Below are 11,262 nucleotides of genomic sequence, written 5' to 3'. Positions count from 1 at the left end.
TCTCAAAGTATAATTTTAGTGTCCAAAATATGATGTACAAATCTCACACTACCTTGAGATGAGAAGAACGATGAAAACATTACAAAAGAAAAAGGAGAACAACAGGGCATATAACATTTCAAAGAGATGTACAACGCCTACACCACTCTTGATGCATCAACAATGTAGTTAGCATAGCAGAGGTTGATAATCATGGTCTTTGATGCATCCACAAATTAGGGTTACAAGTTTAGGCTATGTATGCTAGGCTTTCACAAACCATGGTATCTCCTTGTTTAATGCTTGACACAAACCAAGGTTCCAAGTTTAGGCTATCTATAGTTTTGTGAAGCGGCAACTTGATTGAAGCTTGGAATGACCCGATTTTCTTAAGCCATCTTATTCAAATTGTTTTTGTTGGACTAATTTTACATAAGTGAATGACAAAAAAGGATGAAGAATGTCTATGTCAGATAAAACATATTGAAAGTATCCTTATTTTATTTTTTTGATCAGAAAAATATCCTTATTTATTGACATTTATATTATATTCACTAGTAATGTTTTAACTCCAACAACATGAGTCTAGTTAATTTTATTTTTAAATATTTTTTTAAAAGAATTTGACAATATAATTTTTAATTTGGTTGGGGTTTGGATTAAACTTGTCCACTTGAATTAATTCGGATAATACTTATGCAAGGGTTCTCACATACTACTATATTACTATTTGGATTAAATTTTACTCTTTGATACACATAAACAAAATTTCATATTAGAGTTTCATATTTTGTAATTTTTAAGATTTTTTTTTATTATAGTGTTTAAAGATCAAATATATCAGTTTAAGATAAACATTTTTTTTTTTTTTTTTTGATATTTGAATTTGTGCAACCCAAATATAACCCAAAGTTATTTGAGCTAAACTCAAAGTCGAACTTGTCCAAACGAGTTGAGAGAGAGACTGGTGTCAATCTCAGACTCATATTTCAATTGATCTCTCCATACTTCAAATTGAGTCGAGACGTTCCCTCAACCAATCAATTTATATTTGAATTTGGACAATTTAAACTTACACTGAATTCTTCGAGTTGAAACCAAATTTAAGATTTTTTAGGGTGTGTTTCTTAAATCTCTTAATTAAATATAGTCTTTCCGTTTGAGAATTGGGTATTTTAATAATTTTTTAATTTTTTTTATGAGATAAAAATAAATAAATAAATTACATTAGCCCCTTGTGGTTTGATGAAAAAACTAGAAGCCCTTTAGAGCATTTCCAACAGTTCAGTAAAAATTTCACCAAATTTGAATAAAAAAAGGTTATTTTCTCAATCTGATACGAGCAGCTCCAATTGTTCTACTATAGCGTGCATCAAAGCGAAGGGGACGTCCGGTGGATCGACCGGCTGGTCGACCGGGTAGGCAACTCAATTTTTTTTTTTTTCCCCTACTTGAATTCATGAATAAGGTAGTTGGTCTCAAATTCCTCTCCTATGACAAATTCAATCAGGAAATGCTAATTCTACAAATGAGACAAAAAGGCTATATGGAACAAAAAACACCAGGACTTACTTCAACAAATTAATTTGTTAGTGACTCTTTATCATTGAATGAGTGCAAAAGATTGTAAAAGAAAGATCACAAAGGTGAAAACCCCAAGTCTCTTAGGTAGCCGAGAAAAGGGAAGGAATTGGAATGAAAAAATTCACAGTATACTTAACTGATAAAAAAATTTGTTATTCTTCAATGGAATTTGCATGCAAGCAATTTTTTTAAGAACATATTGTATATGTGTGTATATAAACATGCATTCATATACAGACACAAAAGATTCAAGAAATTCAATAAAGAAAGCTCTTAAGACTAATCAATTTCTTGGGGAAGAACAAATAGTTACCCAAGTTTCGATTGTGGGATAACATTATCATCATCATCGTGAGTAGTCAGTTTGTTGAAGGGTAGAAAATCAACATTTCCTTTGTTAGATCCCTTTGTTTCAGTAACATTTCAACCAGTTTGCAGGCCAATCAAAAATTGAAGCAAATTGAAGTAGACCAGACGTCCGGTCGGTTGACCGATGGGCCCCACTCCAACGTTACTGAATAGTAAAATGGTGAAATCTCACGCGAATCCTCAATTTAATGAAACTTTTGCTCCGTTCTCAGTTTGATATCAGTTTGGTGAAACTATTAGAGAGAGAAAAAGTGACTTTTTTCATCAAATTTAAATTTGATACTCAATCTGATGCAACATTGGAGATGGTCTTATAGTTTCATTTGCACTATTTAAACCCTCAAAACTTCATATTACAGTGCAATTTTAAACTTACTTGACCGAAGAAACAAATGGGTGTTTTGGGAAGATGGTTAAAAATTGATTTTTTGATTTTTTAAAAAAAAAAGTAAAAAAATATAAAAGATGATATGATCTATATTATATATTAAGCAAAAGGGGATTTTTAACCCCAAGGCCTGTGGGAGCTTCAATATCCCAATCTGAATTTTTTAATTTTTTATTAAAAAAAAAACTCAGCATTTATTAATTTGATCAAAATCCCCTGATTAGCATTTATTAATTTTTTTCAATCCACGTGTCTTTCCACATGCCTGCATTTATTGATTTGGTCAAAATCTCCTGATCAACATTTAAAATCCCTTCATACAAATAATTATAGATACAATCTGTGTATAGTTACTGCAATACCCTTTTCAACTTCTCTTATATACTATGGTTAGTGATAAAATTATTAAATTATTTTTATGAAAAATCTTAAAAAACATAATTTATATATTAAAAAAATCTAAAAAATATATAAATATCTATAATTAGGAAAATGCGCTGGACCCCCAGTGGAGGTGCTGGGGGTCCTTGCTGATTGGCTAAAAAATAACTTTTTTTTTTTTTTTAGACTTTAGCCACTGGCAGTGTGCCATGTGGCACTGGGGGTGCTGGGGGTGCCCAGTCACTGGGGGTCCTTAGCATTACTCCTATAATTATCCCGTGCATAGCACGGGTGATAGGCTAGTTCAAAATAGACTAAAAATTGACTTTTAATTTTTACCTATGTTGTCAAATTAACCCAAAGAGTCAAAAATACCCCCCAAATATTTTACACCTAGTCGTTTGATTTGACCATTAGACTTGGTCTCTCTCTCTCAACTTTCTCTCTCTAAAGCTCACCTCCCATAGCAACCCTAGCCCCAACCCACAACTTCTTGGGAGTCCTCTTTGAATCAAAATGAATCATCAAAGCCCACTCTTGCCACTTCCTCGCCCTCACAATCCTTTTCCTCTTCCCCATCTCTTTCTCTATCATCATTTACCCAACTTTCCAAACTACTCTCTCTCAATCCCAACCCAAACAAATCCGAATGCTCCCCTCCCACCCAACCCAAATCTCTGATTACTCTCTCCACACCCTAGCTCTCCCCCTCATCTTTGTCCTCTTTGTCTCTCTATTCTCTCTCTACGCAATAAGCACAATCACCTACATCACTTACCACGACTTGTACGGTAGACCTGTCAAATTCGCCTCCGCCATCATATCCCTATTCTATTCCTTCATCACCCTCGCCATCACAACAGTCGTCTCTTAAATCGTAGTCTTTATAGTTTTTGCCTCTTTTGTGATTTTGGTGCCCAACTGGTTGAGATTCTAAGCCTTGATGTTGATTACAATTCGAATTATTTTCTGGATTTTTGTGTTGTGGTTTCAGTGATTTTGTTACTGGTATTAGTTCTTTTGCAAGTGAATTGGGCATTGGTGTGTGATTGTCGTGATGGAATCGAAATGGGGGTTCGAGCTGTTGTGGCGGAGCACGTATTTGATGAAGGGGATGAGACTAGTTTCGTTGTATTTGATGCTATTTTTTGGGGCTGTGATTAGGGTTGTGTGGGCTTGCTTGGGGACTTTCTTAGGCAGTTTCAGTGATGTGTGGAAGTCCTTTTCTTTTGTTCTTCAAATTGTGATGGGTTCGAGTATTGTGGCTATGTTTTTGCTTCAGAATTTGGCTTCTAATACTGTGTTGTATTGTATATGTATTGAAAGGCTTTGCATGGTGAACTGGCTGGGGATATTGCTGTAGTAGGTAGACTTTTTGGTATTTCAATCATATCTGCGATAAGAGTTGGCCTTCTACTTGCTCCAGGTGGAGAGTTCGCATTTGTGGCTTTTGGTAAAGCTGTTAATCAGGTTTTCCTCTCTATGAACTAAATATTTTTCTTGCAAATTTTTCTATCTGATTTGTCCTCCCAAACACATATTAATGTCTACTAATTGAACGTTGTTGTATAGTTGATGGTTTATGTAGCGAAGCTTTAGGCTTCGTTTGGTAGAGCTTTCTAAATATGATTTGAGAGTAGGAGTTGTATTTTGAGTTTGTGAATTTTGGAATTATGATTTGAGTGTAGAAAATTTGTTTGGTGAAAGAGTTTTGAATTGAGTGGAGAATTTTTGATGTGACATATGATATTTTATACAAAAACTTACAACTCATATTCAAACACACAAATCAAAATTCTATTAAATCGCACAAAATTTTTTTAAAATTTTGGAGACTATTTTTTTTGAATATATAAAAATTAGCATGTGCCAAAAAAAAAATTTGCACTATTTCGGTCAACCGGCCGGACGATTAGTGGGACATCCTGTGGGACGACCGGTTAGGCCAAATTTGAATTTTTTTTTTTTTGAAAATCGCGCTTGAGACAAAGTTTTCTGTAGAGTTTTGGAAATACAGTTTGAAAGTCATATCCAAGCATGAAGTTGGAATGTGTGGATAGAATCAATGTTTTCAAAACCGGACCGGTGAGGGAACCGGAAAAGGGACCGGGTGGACGGGTCACCGGTTCAACCGTCGGGACAAAGCGGTCGAACCGTGACATCATAATTAATATTATATAATTAAAATATATAATTATAAATTATAAATAAATAAAAAAATATATAAATAATCAAATAAAAAAAATAAAAATTGTTGCATAGTATTTATTAATTATATTTAATAAAGTCATAATTGATAAAAAAAAAAGTCACTTATTTTAAAGAAATTAAATTTTTTAAACATTCCCTCCAAATAAATTGATTGAATGCTAGATTTAATTTTGGAGGGAAATGAAATTTTCAACTCTCCCTCCAATCAGTATGTTTCAAATAATTTAATTGAATTCCACATAGAATTTTGTAGGTTCTCTTTGAAATTTTTTTTCCTATAAATAGGAATAGAATTTCATAATCTTCTCAAGCTTTCAATAAGACTTTTCTTTATGAGAGGAAACTCTTAAAATAAGAATCTTTAGTCAAACTTTTGAAATATATATATATATATATAAATATATAAGAAAGAAAGAAAGAAAATAAAATAAAAAAGGACCGGTCCGACCCTCTCGACCCGGTTCGGGTCGCCGGTTTTGCCGGTTCGACCACTGAGTCACCGGTTTTTCCCAGTTTTGGCCCCACTCCTGGTTTAGGGGGTTGACCGGATCGGAACGAGGCCCGGTTCCCGGTTCAACCAGTCCGACCGGCCGGTCCGGTCCAGGTTTGAAAACATTGGATAGAATTACAATTTAGAAATCATTCCAAACACAGCCTTACTTTTTTTGTTTTGTTTTATTTATTTGTTTATTTGTTTAATTTTACTAATTCCTGGGTATTGCATTCAAGCATGTCTGTGGACCCACATAATAAAAACTTGACTTTATTTTATTTTCAGTGAATGAGCATTACTTAATATGAATATTTGGTTTGTAACTAGGCGATCATGAGAATCACATATAATAGGATTCATAGCTAAAAGGTGTGTGCATATTGTGGTTACAAATGCATTGGGGTTTGTGATCCATATAATAGGATTCATAGTTGGTGAGACATAAATTACTTGTTTAAATGTGCATATATGTGCATACATGTCATAGCTAAAAGGTGTGTGAATTGTATATTCACCTTAAAGTTGATACTGAAGGAAAATTCATTTTAGGACAATCTTGGAGGTTTAGGTCTCCTAAAACTTAAAATCCAAAATTTTAGGCACCCATGATTTTCCATGTGTATTATGCATCGACTAAGACTCTGTTTGGATCATGGATTTGGGTGGAGATTTGAAAACCCAAATCCATGATCTAAACACAGTCCAAGAGATGGATTTCCGTCATATGAGCTTAAAGTAAAAAATTTATATTTGTGGTTTTCCATTTGGTTGGCTTATTAAGAAGGTGTTAATGTATGAATGGATTTGATATCTCGATTGAGTTTGTGACACATTATTATTATTATTATTATTATTATTATTATTGCAAATCATTCTAGATAGTCTCCTACCATCTTTGAGTGTGAAAGTGAAATGCTTTCGCTTATCCTTTTAGGTTTCATAGTGGCAGCCTAAGAGACCTGGACACGAGTACAGACATGGGACATGGAATTTTCAAAAAAATTAAGATATGAACATGGGGGATACAAATTATTTATTTATTTTATATATATTTTTATCTGCTATGTATATGAATATTAAGTTAGGGCACAGAGATATGAGAAGCATTGATTTCCATATATTTACTTTGACCCCAAATCAGTTTTCTAAGAGACTTGTCTAGACGTAGGACGTGTGTCCGTGAAGTATTCTCAACATGTCTTGCAAAAAATAATAATTAATAATTTGACAAGCCATATGATGTGTTTGATACATAGACATGCCACGTGTGTAAGGGTAAGGTTCCATATGAGAAACGCATCCAACATGTATAGTTGGACATGCACCAAACAAGGATGTCTAAATGGTTTGAGTTTACTATATCACTATGCATTAGACCTTCATTTCATTCATAACAATTTTTGGTTGCAAATACCATTCTATACTAAAAAAATTCAAAACAAACAAATGTTTAAGAAATATGAAATCTAGTCATGTTGTGGTGTCCTTGGACATGAGAATTAGATTAATCCAACACCTAGACACATACCTGCACCTTACACCCATATCCAAGTTATCCATTATGCACTGATGATATGCCATATCATTTGTCTTTGATTAGTAGAATGCACAAGCATAAGTACTTAATACTTGCTCAAAAGTATATGAAAGTGATATAGTACTAAATTTAGGTCAGTTTAGCATTGCAAGGTCTGAAAATGATGTGGGCTTTATTTAGACAAAGTTACATAGGCCACCAAGATTGGGTGAACCTTAGGTTATTTTATGTTTAAAGGATCATAGGACTGGATTGGTGTTGAGAGTTTGATTTTGTGAATGGGAGTCTAAGCAAATCTGTGGTGGTGCATTGAATGGAAGCCAGTATTATTGACTAAAATTCATGCTATCCCTTTATTATTTTAGGTCTTTTTTTCCCCCTTTTGATTCCTATTTTTCAACACACACACACATATATATGTTTTTGTGAACTTCAATACATAACAGTAGATAAATAAACTGTGTAGGACTGGTATTCCCACACTAGATAAATAAAACAAAACAATATAAATGGTGCTAGCACAACTAATTGTTTGCTAATTGGCCTTTTTTGCAGGGTATAATGTCTTGTCAGATGTCGTCTTTGCTGTTTCTTGTGGTAGGGGTATCAATTGCCCTCACCCCATGGTTAGCTGCCGGAGGCCAGTTACTAGCCTCTCGTTTTGAGCTGCATGATGTGTGGAGTTTGTTACCTGTAGACTATGAAGCACAAGTACGGGCGCGGACACAGACACGCATACGGACACGGGACACGGCAATTTCTGAAAAATTGGGACACGACAAATTTTTTAATTTTTTTATAAATTTTTTTATTTTAACACACATTAATTATTTTATTTATTATTATATTTTTTAAATAATGTGTTCTAATTAATTTATTTTATTTTATTTTACTTATATGTGTTTATTTTATTTTTTTTAATTAATATGTATAAGTATATATCATCTTATAATATGTATTATATATTTTTCCTATAGTTCAAATTATATATATATAAACCTATAAACACTCTTCAATTTGAAAAGAGTCTGTATATATATATATATATAAACCTATAATTTTTTTAAAAAAAAAAAAAACAGTCTTCGAAGGTTGAAAACAGTCTGTATATATATATAAATCTAATTTAAAAAAAAAAAAGTATTTAGCTTCATTCAGCTTCGACAAGGAGAGAGAGAGAGAGAGAAAGAGAGAGAGGTTTACCTTCGAAGTCGTCTAGGGTCTTCGACTATTCGATCGATTGATGGAGCTTCGATCTTCGACTGGATAGAGCTTCGACTGGAGGTCTTTGATCTTCGACTGGATGAAGCTTCCACTGGATCGACTGGTTCAAGGAGGTGGTGGATCGACTGGTTTAGGGCACTGATGATACTCTTCAATTGATTGATTACTCTTCAATTCAGCAACACTGATAGACTATATTAGGGCAAGTTGATTTTTTTTAATTAATTAATGAATTTATTTTTACTTTTTAAATATTACACTTGGACCCCAAATAAATATAACAAAATTAAAATTCAGCTCCGTTGTGTCCCATGCCATGTCCTGATATGGACATGCGTGTCCCCGCCATGTCCCCTACAAAAAAATTCATTAAATTAAAGGGACACGCCGTATGTGTCCTCGTGTCCCTGGCGTGTCCGCGTGTCAGACACCGCCACGGCACCGATTTTGGAGTGTCCATGCTTCATAGCCTCTAGAGAGTGAGGTAGAATTCATAATTTCAAGTTTGATGATATTTGAGTAAGCATTTATATTGGTGGTTTACAGAATTCAATTCATTTATTTATTTCCACTAGATAATAATTTGCAGTTCATTGGTACTATGTTAGTTATGGATATGATTTGTCAATCAGGATTGGCTTACTAGGTAGCTTAGCTTTTCAAACTCAGCATGGTTAGGAAAATGGAGCATAGATTTTCTAGTGATCATTCTAACTATATCATGGGAGGCGCAAATCAAAAAGAAAAAAAAAAATTTATTTTTATTTTATTTTTTTTTTTTTGTTGTATGACTAACAAGGGGTTGGTTCAGTAGATAAGACCTTCGAATCTCTCACTCAAGGTTGGGGTTCGAGTCTCCATAGTCCCTTGTTGGGACTAAACATACTCTTTAGCGCTGGAGCACGCGGGGGGCCTAAGCTTCAGCCCCAACGTAAGTGCAATGGAGTTCCCTGCAGATATGATGGAGGTGCTAAGGGCAATACTCCCTGGCGGATATGTTGGAGTAGCTTATCTGCATATCCATTTTTGTACCCAAAAAAAAACGAAAAAAGAAAAGAAAAAAGTATTATAAGAATTTTTATTAGTTATTGCACTAGAATGTGGGGAAATATTTATGATGTGCTCTCAAAAGTCTCTTTGTCAACATCATGAAGCCTTTTTTAATGTTGAACCATGTATGTGTATGAATTTTGTTTTGATCTTAGGTTTCAATAAACTCACTGTGCTTATGCATTTGAGAAATCTTTGGTAAACACTTACTCGCTTGCATTTGGTATTTTGTGTTTATATTACTTCTAGAAGTCTTGCCATTTTGAGTTCATGCAAAAATATTTGATGATGATGGATGAAGGTGGTGAAGAACCACTGGCTGCCATAAAGTCTGCGCACTAAACTAAGTTTGGTCTTGCAATATTTGTATAAGATATGATCCGTTATTAAATCTATTCAAACTCCTGAATATAGTATGTCCAACTGTACCTAGGATCTACTAAATTTTTATTCAATAATTTTAAATCGTTTTTAATGTCTGGTGCAGCCATACATCTGACCATGGGATGAATTGTCTGTTTTTGATATAGGGTTGATGTTGCTATTACACTGAAATATTCACTGCATGTATTGATCGTTGATTTCCTTTGGCTTGTTTCCAGACAGATGATTTGCAGGACCATATCATTATCTGTGGATTTGGACGTGTTGGCCAGGTATTGTCACTATTTGCATTTTTTTTTTTTTTTGATGAATTTGTTTTAAATCATTTGTTGTGGTGGATCTATTTTTAATGTAGTTTATTTATAGATTCGTACCCCAAAAAATAATGTAGTTCATGTATGGATGTATGTATCATGTTTTGTCTAAGAGTAGTATTTCCTTCTGTTGTTCTTTCAGATCATTGCGCAGCTTCTTTCAGAATGACTTATTCCATTTGTTGCTCTTGATGTGAGGAGGTATGCTTCCATCACAATGAATTGATATTCCTGGAATAAAGTCAATTTTGGGGCTGAGAGAGAGAAAGGATTGCTGATTGAATTTTCTGCTGAAAATCTTAGTCATATGAGTGTGGGCTGTGTGAGTTTTCTAGTTCCTTTTGGGTAATCTATGCCAGTTTGATGACTATTTCATGTAGTTCTGTTCTGGGGGTATGCCTTCTTTGTCTTTTTATGACGTCCATTTTTTATGATAAAATCTAGTATTACTTGCCAAGGACAACATGGGGATTTCAAGTCTATGAAGTGAATATCCAGGATTATCCAGCCTTTGGTTCCATATTTTCCTATATTTACTTATATTCCCTGAATCTCTGTGAACATTTTAACATAAATGCAAATTGGCAAAAAAGAAAAGGTACCGTGTCCATGACTTACTGAGAATGTGTTAAATGGTTATGAGAATATTTTACAACAGTATCCAGATAACTGATTTTAGATTTTCCATCATTTCAGTGATTGAGTAGTAGTTGGCTGTGCACTTGATCTTCCTGTGTATTTTGGTGATGCTGGTAGTCGAGAGGGATAGATGATCCTGCTCAAACTTAAATACGCTTTGTGCAGGTTCATTGTCTGACATGCTGCTTGTATTCCTGGCCATGAGGTGCTCCATAAAGTTGGTGCTGAAAGAGCATGTGCAGCAGCAATAACTTTAGATACCCCCGGTGCAAACTATAGAACAGTGTGGGCTTTGAGCAAGTATTTCCCAAATGTCAAGACATTTGTCTGTGCTCATGACGTTGATCATGGCCTCATTTTGGAAAAGGCGGAAGCAACAGCGGTACATTTCTGTTGCTATTTTCATTAGTTATTTCACTCTTCCTAATTGCCTATATAGGTTAATCTTACAATTTTATTTTAGGATTATGTTTGAGGATCTCATTATTCTTGTTTAACTTGTGTATAAATCTTTTATCAGTACTAATATATCTTGCATTATCTATATAAAGATCAAATTTTTGTTCAAATTACATCATATCTTGAGTTTTAGTTGAAACTCTTACAGGTTGTCCCCGAGACCTTGGAACCTAGTCTCCAACTAGCTGCTGCTGTTCTTGCACAGGTAAAAAACAGTGCATCATATTGGATATTTTAATTTGAATTAGTG

At 34.0% G+C, this 11,262-nt stretch overlaps 1 long non-coding RNA gene across 4 annotated transcripts; it reads left to right on the top strand.

The window, feature by feature from the left end:
- The first annotated feature begins 3,740 nt into the window (after window positions 1–3,740).
- LOC145820582 (uncharacterized) lies at window positions 3,741–11,262 on the top strand. 4 transcript variants are annotated; one of them, XR_014362396.1, is made up of 5 exons: window positions 3,741–4,171; window positions 9,747–9,872; window positions 10,057–10,115; window positions 10,719–10,935; window positions 11,161–11,262. It is a non-coding gene; the product is annotated as an uncharacterized LOC145820582 (long non-coding RNA). The 4 variants fall into 4 exon arrangements; XR_014362398.1 differs by having other exon boundaries at window positions 3,744–4,171; window positions 9,819–9,872; XR_014362397.1 differs by lacking the exon at window positions 3,741–4,171 and adding an exon at window positions 8,112–8,650 and having other exon boundaries at window positions 9,819–9,872.

Source organism: Camellia sinensis, chromosome 2 (assembly GCF_055761805.1).
Source record: "Camellia sinensis isolate YWXY chromosome 2, ASM5576180v1, whole genome shotgun sequence".
Lineage (NCBI taxonomy): Eukaryota > Viridiplantae > Streptophyta > Magnoliopsida > Ericales > Theaceae > Camellia > Camellia sinensis.
This window is presented reverse-complemented; position numbering and strand designations above follow the sequence as displayed.